This window comes from Phoenix dactylifera, chromosome 4 (assembly GCF_051530095.1).
Source record: "Phoenix dactylifera cultivar Ajwa chromosome 4, Ajwa_hap1_PhDact_Kaust_v1.1, whole genome shotgun sequence".
Taxonomy (NCBI): domain Eukaryota; kingdom Viridiplantae; phylum Streptophyta; class Magnoliopsida; order Arecales; family Arecaceae; genus Phoenix; species Phoenix dactylifera.
This window is the reverse complement of record NC_143193.1, coordinates 14,642,770-14,654,497: the sequence shown is the minus strand read 5'-3', so window position 1 is coordinate 14,654,497 and position 11,728 is coordinate 14,642,770.

Sequence of the window (11,728 nt, the reverse complement as noted above, 5' to 3'; positions counted from 1 at the left end):
CCTAGGCTAGAAATCTAGTTCTCACATGTATCTTGCTTTTCTCATATGTATCTTGTTTTTTTTTCAAATCTTGATTAAGGAACATTGTATCTTTTTTGTTTTTGGACATGAATGTATTAAAATGTTCCTATTTTGATCAATGAAGTTTGAAGTTTGTTATATATTGCATCTTTCCCATGTATCTTTTTGATGATAACAAAAAGGGGGAAAAGAAAAGAAAGAGTATTTAATTTGAGAAGTAAAGAAAGAGTATTAATTTTAGGAGAAGTAAAGATCTTAGGGGAGAAGTAAAGATATTGTTTAGAGTAAGTAAAGAAAGAATAAGAAGAGCAAAAGTAAAGAAAGTTAAAGAAAGGATTATGTAAAGAAAGAGAAATAAGAACTTATGCAAGAAAAGAGAAATAACTGGGCAAACAAATTGAAAATCATATAAGATAGCTTATACATCTAAGGGGGAGCAATTTGTAACAATGAAAATCATCAAATCAAAAATTTCTATCAAATTTCATAATTTGGCACATATAATTTCAGAATTTGGCACGCACCTCTCGCACCCCGATACATAACCTGAAACTCATAGTTTATCTCAAATTTTTGAAGTTTCATCGCTAATGAATTATAAATGAAAGGAGGAGCAATTCAAAAAGTCAAATTGGCAACATTTGAATGATATAGGGGGAGATTTCACTCTTATATATGAAAAGCTGAAATTCAGCAATTTAAACCCTTTTATAAACTGTTTTTAAAGACAGGTATCAATAGGCTTATACTCTTTATTTTGTAATCATCAAAAAGGGGGAGATTGAGGATGATAGTGTTATTTTGATGATTAACAAGCAATTATCTAGAGTATATTATAAGTTAAATTGATACTTCATTTATAAGTTCATTACTCTCAGTATATTTGTATGAATTGATAATAGATACATGGCGTTGTTCATTTGAATGAATCTAACCTTGAGATGCAGCAAAGTGTAGATTGAGTCGACCCAAAGGATGATTGGGTCGACCCCGGCACATCAAGAAGTCATTTGGCACACTTCTGCAAAATTGGCACAGATGAACAGTGAGTTGGGTCGACCCAAGGTAAGCATGAGTCGACCCAAACTTCAAGAACCTCAAAACATGAAAGAAATATGTTCTCTAGATTTACTGAGAGGGTCGACCCAAACAGTGGTTGAGTCGACCCAAGCTTGAGTCGACCCAAACCCTGAGAGGGTCGACCCAAAGGCAAGACAGAAAGACAGACAGAAAATAGTTCTCTGAAATTACTAAGAGGGTCGACCCAAGAAGAAGTTGAGTCGACCCAAGTGAACTTTGAGTCGACCCAAAGAATGGTTGGGTCGACCCAAGTGAAGGAAGTCTGAAATTCAAGTTTCTGTGTTCTCTGAGAGGGTCGACCCAAGGAATGTTTGAGTCGACCCAAGGCAAAGTTGGGTCGACCCAAGGACAGGTTGAGCCGACCCAAACACGGGCTGAACAGTAACGGCTAGTTCTGCAGATGTACTTTTTGTCCTTCCCAAGGTCAGTAACGGCTAGTTTTTGAATTCTAACCATTGGGGCTTGACCAAAGGATGTGGGAAGCTATTTAAAGGGGCACTATTCATCAGATAGAATAACTTTTGAAAGGAATATCAAAGAGTACACAAGAAAACAAAAGTGCCCTAATCTTCTTCATCAAGAGCTTCATTCAAGAATCAAAGAAAGGGATTGAGCAGATTCAAAGAGTCATCAAGAGCTCCATCCTCCCTTGAAGAGTGAAGCATCCTTGACAAAGAAGAGCAAAGCCACTTCAAAGCGATAAATACTTTCTAACTCTTCTTTGTAGTTAATATTGTTTCATATGCTCATTTAGGAGTTTGAATCTTTCCTTTTGTTTGTCGAACAATTTGTAAAGGTTCGTTGGTGAACCCGTAAAACCAACAAAGGTTTTTGGTGAACCCGGAAAACCAAAGTGTAAAGGTTCGTTGGTGAGCCCGCAAAACCAACAAAGGTTTTTGGTGAACCCGGAAAACCAAAGTGTATAGGTTCGTTGGTGAGCCCGTAAAACCAACAAAGGTTTTTGGATTGTGAGCCCGGAAAACAATCCAACTGTAATCCGCGGGATTATAGTGAATTCCCAAGGGATCGCTTGGGGAGTGGACGTAGGTGCTAAGGAGAGCACCGAACCACTATACTTCTTGTTGTTTGCATTGTGATTTGTTTAAGTTCACTAACTCATCATTTAACACAAGTAAGATAGTTAAAATTCAAAAGAAACCAATTCACCCCCCCCTCTTGGCTTGTCACCTTGGGCAACAACTTAGACAAAATTTTCACTGAAACACTCAATTGAATTCATTAGTAAACAAAAGATATACTCAAATGCTTTGAGCTCATCAAAATCAAATATGGTTTTAATCAATCACTCCACAACTGGGAAAAATGTTATTTTAAGGTTCAATCAAGTATTGTTTTGGGACACATTGTGTCACAAAGGGAAATTGAGGTGGATAAAGCCAAAGTAGAATTAATTGCTTAGTTACCACCTCCCAAAACTGTTAGGAAAGTCAGATCCTTTTTAGGGCATGCGGATTTTTACCGCTGCTTTATCAAGGATTTCAATAAATTATCAAAACCCTTATGCGATCTATTGGCAAAAGATGCTATTTTTAATTTTTCACCAATTTGTATAACTGCTTTCGAAAGATTGAAGTCTGAACTAACCTCAGCGCCCATCATAAGGTCCCCTAATTGGAATCTACCATTTGAAATCATGTGTGATGCATCTGATTATGCAATAGGTGCCGTCCTAGGTCAGCGAGTGGAGAAGCTTCCCCATGTGATTCATTATGCGAGCAAAACTCTGAATGATGCCCAACTCAACTATTCTACCATTGAAAAAGAGTTGTTGGCTGTTGTCTTTGCTCTTGACAAATTTCGTCCCTATCTGATAGGATCCAAGGTCCTTATTTATTCTGATCATGCCGCCCTTAAGTACCTTCTCACAAAGAAGGATGCCAAGGCAAGACTCGTTCGTTGGATCTTATTGCTCCAGGAATTTGATCTTGAAATATGAGATAAAAAGGGATCTGAAAATGTTATAGCTGACCACTTGTCCAGATTAATTGTTGAATCATCTGGAGAATCCATGCCTGTGTTCGAGACCTTCCCTGATGAACAATTAATGATGATTTTCTATACCAATGTTCCATAATATGCTGATGTAGTCAACTATCTAGTTACTGAACGAATGCCCAGTTCATGGACCAAACAAGAGAAATTCCGCTTCCTAGCTCGTGTAAAATGGTATTTTTGGGATGAACCATACTTGTTCAAATATTGTCCTGATCAAATCATCAGACGATGCATCCCTGAACACGATCAAAGGAATGTCATTTTCTTTTGTCATGACCATGCTTGTGGTGGTCATTTTAGTGGGAAGAAAACTGCTGCAAAAATTTTGAAGTGCGGATTTTATTGGCCCATACTTTTTTGAGATGCGCATGACTATTGTAAATCTTGCGATCGATGTCAACGATTAGGAAAACTTTCGAGAAAGAATGAGATGCCCCTGAACCCTATCTTAATTATAGAAATCTTCGATGTTTGGGATATTGATTTTATGGGTCCTTTTCCCATGTCGTTTGGGCATCAGTACATTCTTGTGGCAGTTGACTATGTATCAAAATGGATTGAGGCTATCGCGTGTAAGACCAATAATCACAAAGTGGTGATCAAGTTCCTTAAAGAATCTATTTTTGCTCGTTTTAGCACCCCTCGTGCTATCATTAGTGATGGGGGGAAACATTTTTGTAATAAAATCTTTAAAGCCCTTATGAGAAAGTACAACATTAATTACAAGGTCAGTACACCATATCATCCACAAACAAGTGGACAAGTCGAAATTTCCAATCGGGAAATCAAGACCATACTTGAAAAAACTATTAATACATCTTGGAAGGATTGGTCTCTTAGGCTAACAAATGCACTGTGGGCATATCGGACAGCTTACAAAATACCAATTGGAATGTCTCCATATAGAACTGTCTATGGCAAGGCCTGCCATTTACCTGTCGAGTTAGATCACAAGGCCTATTGGACGATTAAACATTTAAATTTTGATCTTGACAAAGCAGGAGAACATAGGAAGCTTCAGCTCGATGAGCTTGAAGAAATTAAAAACGATGCTTACAAGTGTGCCAAGAAGTACAAAGATTGCATGAAGATCATGCATGATAAAATGATCATTCGTAAGGAATTTCACCTAGGACAGAAAGTTGTTTTATACGACTCTCGATTACATCTGCTCCCTGGGAAACTTAAATTCCGCTGGACTGGCCCATCCATTGTGGAGAAAGTGCATCCGCATGGTGCGATAATTATAGGCAGTACCAAGGATGGCAGATCTTTTCAAGTTAATGGACATCGCCTCAAACTATACCTCGATTATCTGAGTCTAGAAGTTGATGAAACACTTCTGGTAGATCCTGTTTATACTAATTAAGTTAGGATTGTCTGGCTGAAGACATAAAACTTAGCGCTCTTGGGAGGCAACCCAATTTATATAAATTGTAAAATTTTACTAACATGCAGGTTTGGGAAAATTTTTTCCAATCTTCAAGTTATTCAGCCATATTAAAGTCCAATATCAGGTAATGTCTCCTCTACCCTATTACTGTTTTAATTTTCTCAACATTGAGTACAATGCTGAATTTAGGTATGGAGGTGAGAATATTTTTGATTTTTCTGCCTTTAAAAAATATATAAAATAATAATAATAATAATAATAATAAGGGATTTCAAATTTTTTAACTCAAATTCTATTTTTTTATGGAAAAACTAGGAATTGCTTTGACAATAGCTTTGAGTTAAGAAATATGATAGCAGTTCTAGCTTGAGTTTTCATCCTACCTGTCTCCTGCTAACATGATAGAAGATGATTTAGCACCTACACGTAAGCATATGAATAGTGGGGTATGTAAACTTACAACTAATATGGATACTTTTAATCTTCTGGATAATTTAAAATTATATGTGTGATGAACACCCTATTAAATAATAATAATAATAATTAAAAAAAAGAAGAAAATAAAATGAGTTTATTTTAAGTCTTCTTACTGAGTAACCGGGCCTCTTGCCTGGCAAACAGCGAGTGTTCGCATAAAAAGATGAGGATGACTGAGATTAAACTTTGAGTGACTAATTCGGCCTTGAAACCTAGTTGACTTGAGTTATTAAGCCTGTTAGGATGTCTTTACACCTAATGCCCTAAACCATCTGGATCAGGAGTCATTAGCCTAACACTCGCTACACGGGTCAGCTAGAAAGCTTAATAAGGCTAGATATTGCACAAGTCATTCTTCTTAGCATTCTGTCTGATTAAAAGTTAAAACTCGGATGTTCATTACCATTTAACTCTAGAAAGTCTTGAAAATTAGAGTGATTATGTTGGAAGTAGGTGAAAGCCACTCATTCATATGATACTATCTTGCACCTCACTACATTCTTGATTTGTTAGCAGATAGATGGGGTGTAATGAAACTTGAGTTAGAATCTGCTTAAATATGATAGCAATAAGTCTCTATTGTCCTTGCAATTCTAGGTTCATACAGTAATACTTGTTCAAATTTCGAGTTAAAAATTGGAAATCCCTGACTCATGAAGTTTGTGGGTAACTTTACTGCAAATCCTCACGAGACAACACTCGTCCACTTGGATAACTAAGGGGTTTAAAGGCTTGTTGCACGTGCTAAGTGCAATCGTGATGCTCTACAAAAGTGGGTACATATCTTAGTTTTCTGTACTTAGCTTCAATAAAAAGTCATGGGTTAGACTATATCTTTTGTACTCTCATTTTATCATTTGCTTGTTAATTGCTAGAGACTAGCAATAACCTAGTTGGGGGATGTGATGAGAGCACAAAAGTACGATCTACATGCTGCTTAAATTAGTATTACTGCTAACATATAATGATAAACTCACTGGATTAATATTATATTTGTGTTTGGCACAGATTATCATAAATTAGAGATAGAATGCACATTGAGTACAAATTGACTTCAGAAGGATGCCAACCCAAGCTGAGCCGTCTATCTTCCATGAAGCACCCTTGATCCAGCATCCCGTGTGTCCATTTGAACAAGTTCATCACAACCTTCCGGAGTCCTCCCACGTGCAATCCATGCGCCTGCATCGCCATGGACCGGCATCCACACCCTTCCATATTAGCCCATCTTGACATAACATCTCACCGCATCTAAGCTTCCATATCAGCCCATCTTGACATAACATCTCACCGCATCCAAGCTTCCAAATCAGCCTCCCCATTCTAGCCACCTCCAAGCCATCCTCCGCAGCGGATCCACGTCCTCCTCCCAGCCTCCCGCTTCCATTCCGGTGTCCACGAATCTTCCGGTGATTTTGGCCGTCTGCATCATCCGCGTCTCCTCCGGATTCGAGATTCCCAAATCCTGGATGACCCCGCCTCTGCCTCTCTTTCCGTCCGCATTCATCTTCGGCGTCTGCAATCAGTCCGCATTCGAGATTCACTAGATGAAAACTTTCCTATCTTTGTGTGAGTAGAATGAGAATACCACAATAATTAATCAATGTAAGAACCACCAAAAATCAAACCACAAGAAAGAGACAAGAATTTTTAGGTGGAAAACCCTCCAATATGAGGGAAAAAAACCACCGGACCTAAGTCCACCACAAACCTCCACTATCAACAATAATGGGCTTACAAAGTATCTTCTCTAGGCTAAGCTAGAGGATCACATACATCAAGGATCTCTTCTTTGGATCACAAACAAAGAGTTTATATGAAAAAGAGTTTAGGCTCCAATAATAAAATGAGAACAATCTCATCGAGTGTAGGTTTGCACAAGGTTCTTCTTCCTCTTGAGATGCCTTGAATAAGATCTTCACCTCCTCCTTGAGATGGATTCCACAAGCACTTCTCCCAAGACGGCTACCCTCTTTTTTTTTCTTTATTTAAATTGCTGGGTCCCACCTCACATAAGGTGGGACTCGGCCAACAATTCTCCCCCTCCCATCTTATGTGAGAGGCTCCACCAAGCTTACCTTAAGCATACAAATATCATGCTTCTTCTTAGGCAAAATTTTAGTCATCATATCCAACCCATTCTCATCGGTATGGATTTTCTCTAGATGCAAAAGCTTTTCTTCCAACACATCCCGAATCCAATGATACCTCACATCAATGTGCTTCGACCTTAAATGAAAGCTGGGATTCTTGCTAAGATGAATGGCACTCTAATTATCACAAAAGAGAGTATACTTTTCTTGTTTCAAGCCCAATTCTTGAAGGAATCTTTTCATCCACAACATTTTCTTACATGCCTCTGTCACCGCAATATATTCGGCCTCTGTAGTGGACAAAGCAACATATTTCTGCAATTTGGACTGCCATGAAATAGCTTCCCCTGCAAAAGTCATCATGTATCCCGATGTATCAATATCACCAGCCATATCTACATCTGTGAATCCTTCTAGCATAGTTTTTCCATTTCCAAAGCATAAGCAAGCTTTGGAAGTACCTCTAAGATATCTAAGTATCCATTTGACTGCAGCCCAATGTTCTTTGCCAGGATTCGAGAGAAATCTGCTCACAGTACCAACTGTATAGGCTATGTTTGGTCTTGTACACACCATGGCATACATCAAACTTCCTACTACTGAAGCATAGGGAACCTTTTGCATCTCCTCCTTCTTCCTTTCATTTGTAGGACATTGCTTGTTTGTGAGTTTAAAATGATTTGCAAGTGGAGAGGAAATCGGTTTAGCCTTTTCCATATTAAATCGCTCGAGCATCCTTTCAATATACCTTTCTTGTGATAGCCAAAGCTTCTTGATCTTTCTATCACGAGAAATTTTCATGCCAAGCATTTGCTTTACGGGCCTCATATCTTTCATGGCAAAAGACTTGCTTAAGTCTTTCTTCAACCTATCAATTTTGTTAGTATCACGGCCAATAATCAACATATCACCTACATAAAGCAATAAAATAATAAAATCACCATCATTAAACCTTTGCACATAGACGCAATGATCGGATTTTGTCCTCTTGTAGCTGTGGCCCATCATGAAAGAATCGAACTTTTTATACCGTTGCCTTGGTGCTTGTTTAAGCCCATATAAGCTTTTCTTCAACTTGCAAACAAGATATTCTTTGCCCTTAGTTTTAAACCCCTCAGGTTGCTCCATATAAATTTCTTCCTCTAGGTCTCCATGCAAGAAGACTGTCTTCACATCAAGTTGTTCAATCTCAAGGTCCATACTAGCTGCCAAATCCAATATAATCCGAAGAGATGACATTTTCACAACCGAAGCAAAAATTTCATCAAAGTCTATACCTTTCTTCTGACCAAAACCCTTGACAACTAATCTTGCTTTGTACTTAGGTTTTAAGCCGCTCTCATCCTCCTTTAATCTATATACCCATTTGTTCTTGAGTGGTCTCTTATCCTTAGGAAGCTTTATCAAATCAAAATATGATTTTCATATAAGGATTTCATTTCCTCTTGCATAGCTTGAAACCATTTATCCTTGTCCTTATGATTCTGCACTTCTTGGATGCATTCTAGCTCCCCCTCATCTGTAAGAAAAACATACTTTGAAGTAGAATATCTAGATGATGCTCTGTGCTGTCTAGTAGACCTCTGACATCTGGTTCTATCATTTCAGACTGACTTGATAGCTCACCATGTTCTGAAGCTTCACTGTGACCATTATCACCTGTAGAACCCTCACTAGCACCTGTATCACCATGCTCACTGTCATCCTGCACATCTTCCCTATCATCATCATGTACCATAGGTGGAGGAACTGGATCAAGATTAATTGGAGAACTATTCAAATACTTCGGCTTCTCTTGCTTTCCAAAGTCTTCAATAAACTGATCTTCAAAGAAGACAACATCTCTACTCCTGATCACCTTTTTGTCTTTTGGATCCCACAACTTGTATCCAAATTCTTCATGGCCATAACCTAAGAAAATACATTCTTTAGACTTCCATCAAGCTTAGATCTTTCATCTTTTGGAATGTGAACAAATGTCTTGCATCCAAACACCTTCAAATAACTGTAGGATACATCTTTTCCTGTCCAAACTCTTTCTAGCACATCACCATCCAAAGGAGCCGATGGAGAAAGGTTGATCAAATCCACTGCAGTCCTCATAGCTTCACCCCAAAATGGTTTTGGCAATTTTGCATGAGAGAGCATACATCTGATTCTCTCTACAATTGTTCTATTCATTCTATCTGCAACTTCATTTTCTTGCGGTGTTTTAGGAACTGTCTTTTGGAGCTTAATGCCATAATCTTTGTAATATTTTTCAAATGGCCCTCTATACTCACCTCCATTATCTGCCCTGATGCACTTTAGCTTCTTGCCTGTCTCTCTTTCAATCATGACATGAAAGTGTTTAAATATATCCAAGACTTGATCCTTGGATTTCAAAGCAAAAACCCATACCTTTCTAGAATGATCATCAATAAAGGTAACAAAATAAAGTGCACCAAGAGTTCTACTATTCATCATGCGTACATCACTATGTATCAAATCTAGAATGTTAATTTGTCTTGATATAGGTATTCTATGAAATGCAACTCTATGTTGTTTTCCGGCTAAACAATCAACACAAGTTTTTAAAGACACACCTTTGGTATTTGGTAGCAACTCCTTCTTGGCTAGAATTTGAAGTCCTTTCTCACTCATGTGCCTAAGCCTTTTGTGCCAAAGCTTTGTAGAGAAATCATCATCAATTGTATTCATCTCTTCTTTCTTTAGCTTTGCTTGCATCATGTAGAAAGTATTATTTTTCTTTCCTCTTGCTATCAACAAAGAGCCTTTCGTGAGCTTCCATTTTCCTTCACCAAAATGATTACTATAACCTTCATCATCAAGCTTTCCGGTGGAGATTAAATTGAGGCGGATATCCGGAACATGTCTAACATCTTTGAGTAGCAACTTGCACCCTGTATTGGTCTCTAAACATACACTTCCCATGCCAACAATTTTGGATAAACCATCATTTCCCATCCTAACACAACCAAAATCACCAGAAGTATAGGATGTGAAGAAACCACCATGTGGAGTGATATGAAAAGAAGCACCGGAATCAATCACCCAGTTACTATCTTCATATGCAAGGTTGACACAACCATCACTAACAACAATGACATCTGCATCAGCTGCAACTGCTGTAACATCCTTTTCCTCTATCTTTGCTTCACCTTTTTCTGTGTTCTGCTCTCTTTTCAATGCTCTGCACTCTCTTTTCATGTGTCCTAGTTTGCCACAATGATAGCATTTTATGCCTTTCCTTGACTTTGACCTGCACCTGGATTTATCTCTATTGTAAGGATACTTGCTTTTGCTTCTACCTCTTCTTTCTGTCACAAGAGCCTCAGCTTCAGGAGATATTTTCTGTTCCTTTCTTCTAACCTCTTCATTTAGCATGCGATCCTTTACCATATCCAAAGTGACCTTGCCGTCAGGTGCAGAATTGCTTAGAGACACCACAAGAGTCTTCCAACTATCTGGCAAAGAACTAAGAAGTAACAAAGCCTGCAACTCCTCATCTAGGACAAGCTTCATAGTAGTCAACTGATTCACCAAGCCTTGGAAGTCATTCAAGTGTTCTGTCACACTTCTTCCATCTTTATACTTCAAGTTGACAAGCCTCCTAATCAAAGAGGCTTTATTCTGTGCAGTCTTTCTCTCATACATGGCCTCTAATTTCTTCCACAAAGAGAAGGCATTGGTTTCTTGAGCAACATGATGAAACACGGTTTGATCAACCGATTGTTTAATTTGTGCAACTGTCTTTCTATTCATTATCTCCCATTCCTTGTCGGTCTTCTCTTTTGGCCTAGCCTCATCTCCATGAATAGGTTCATACAAATCCTTACAATAAAGGATATCTTCCATCCTAGGTTTCCAAATGGCATAGTTGGAAGATGTCAATTTGATTATGCCTCCCATAGAATCCTCCATTCGAGTCACACAAGAATTTTATCAAACACCTTGTAGGCACAAAACCTTGCTCTGATGGTCCAAAGAGGGGAGGAGATCCAAAAGAAAAAGGAAAATAGAGCCATGCTCTGTTCTTGAAAGAAAGAGAAATATAAAAAAAAAGCCCACCGAGCGTGCCATAGGAGGAGTTTTCTGATTTTTCTTTTTTCTTTCTTCCTTTGTTTTTATGTTTTATTTTGTAGAAGGAGGAAGCATTAGGCTTCCAATCTTCACTTTATTTTTGTACTTGTCTTTTTATGTAATCCATAAATCTCTTTTTATGCAATCTATATTCTAAGTTTTAGTTTCTGCAATTTATTTTATGTGTACTGGAAATCTTATTTAAATATTTTTCCTTGCTGTTTGACCGCTTCTCTGCATTAGACTTTGATTCCAAGTATCTGTCTTTTCGTTATTTTCAAATAGAAAATATTCTCTGGTAGACTAGAGAATCATTCAACATCCCCGAAGTAATATTTTTTTCTTATTATTCAAAAATCAACTTTGAATCCGAGTGAACATTTTGATTTTTATGCAACTCCAATTGCCTTCCTGTGGATCGACCTCTTACGACCACTATTCTTCAAGTAGAAAAGATAAGAGTATAATTAATTTAAAACTTTGTTTGTTGGTTCTAACAACGATCTGTTTAGTTCATTTTCACGTAAAAAGAAAATCTACAACACTTAACCAACATCTCAATTAT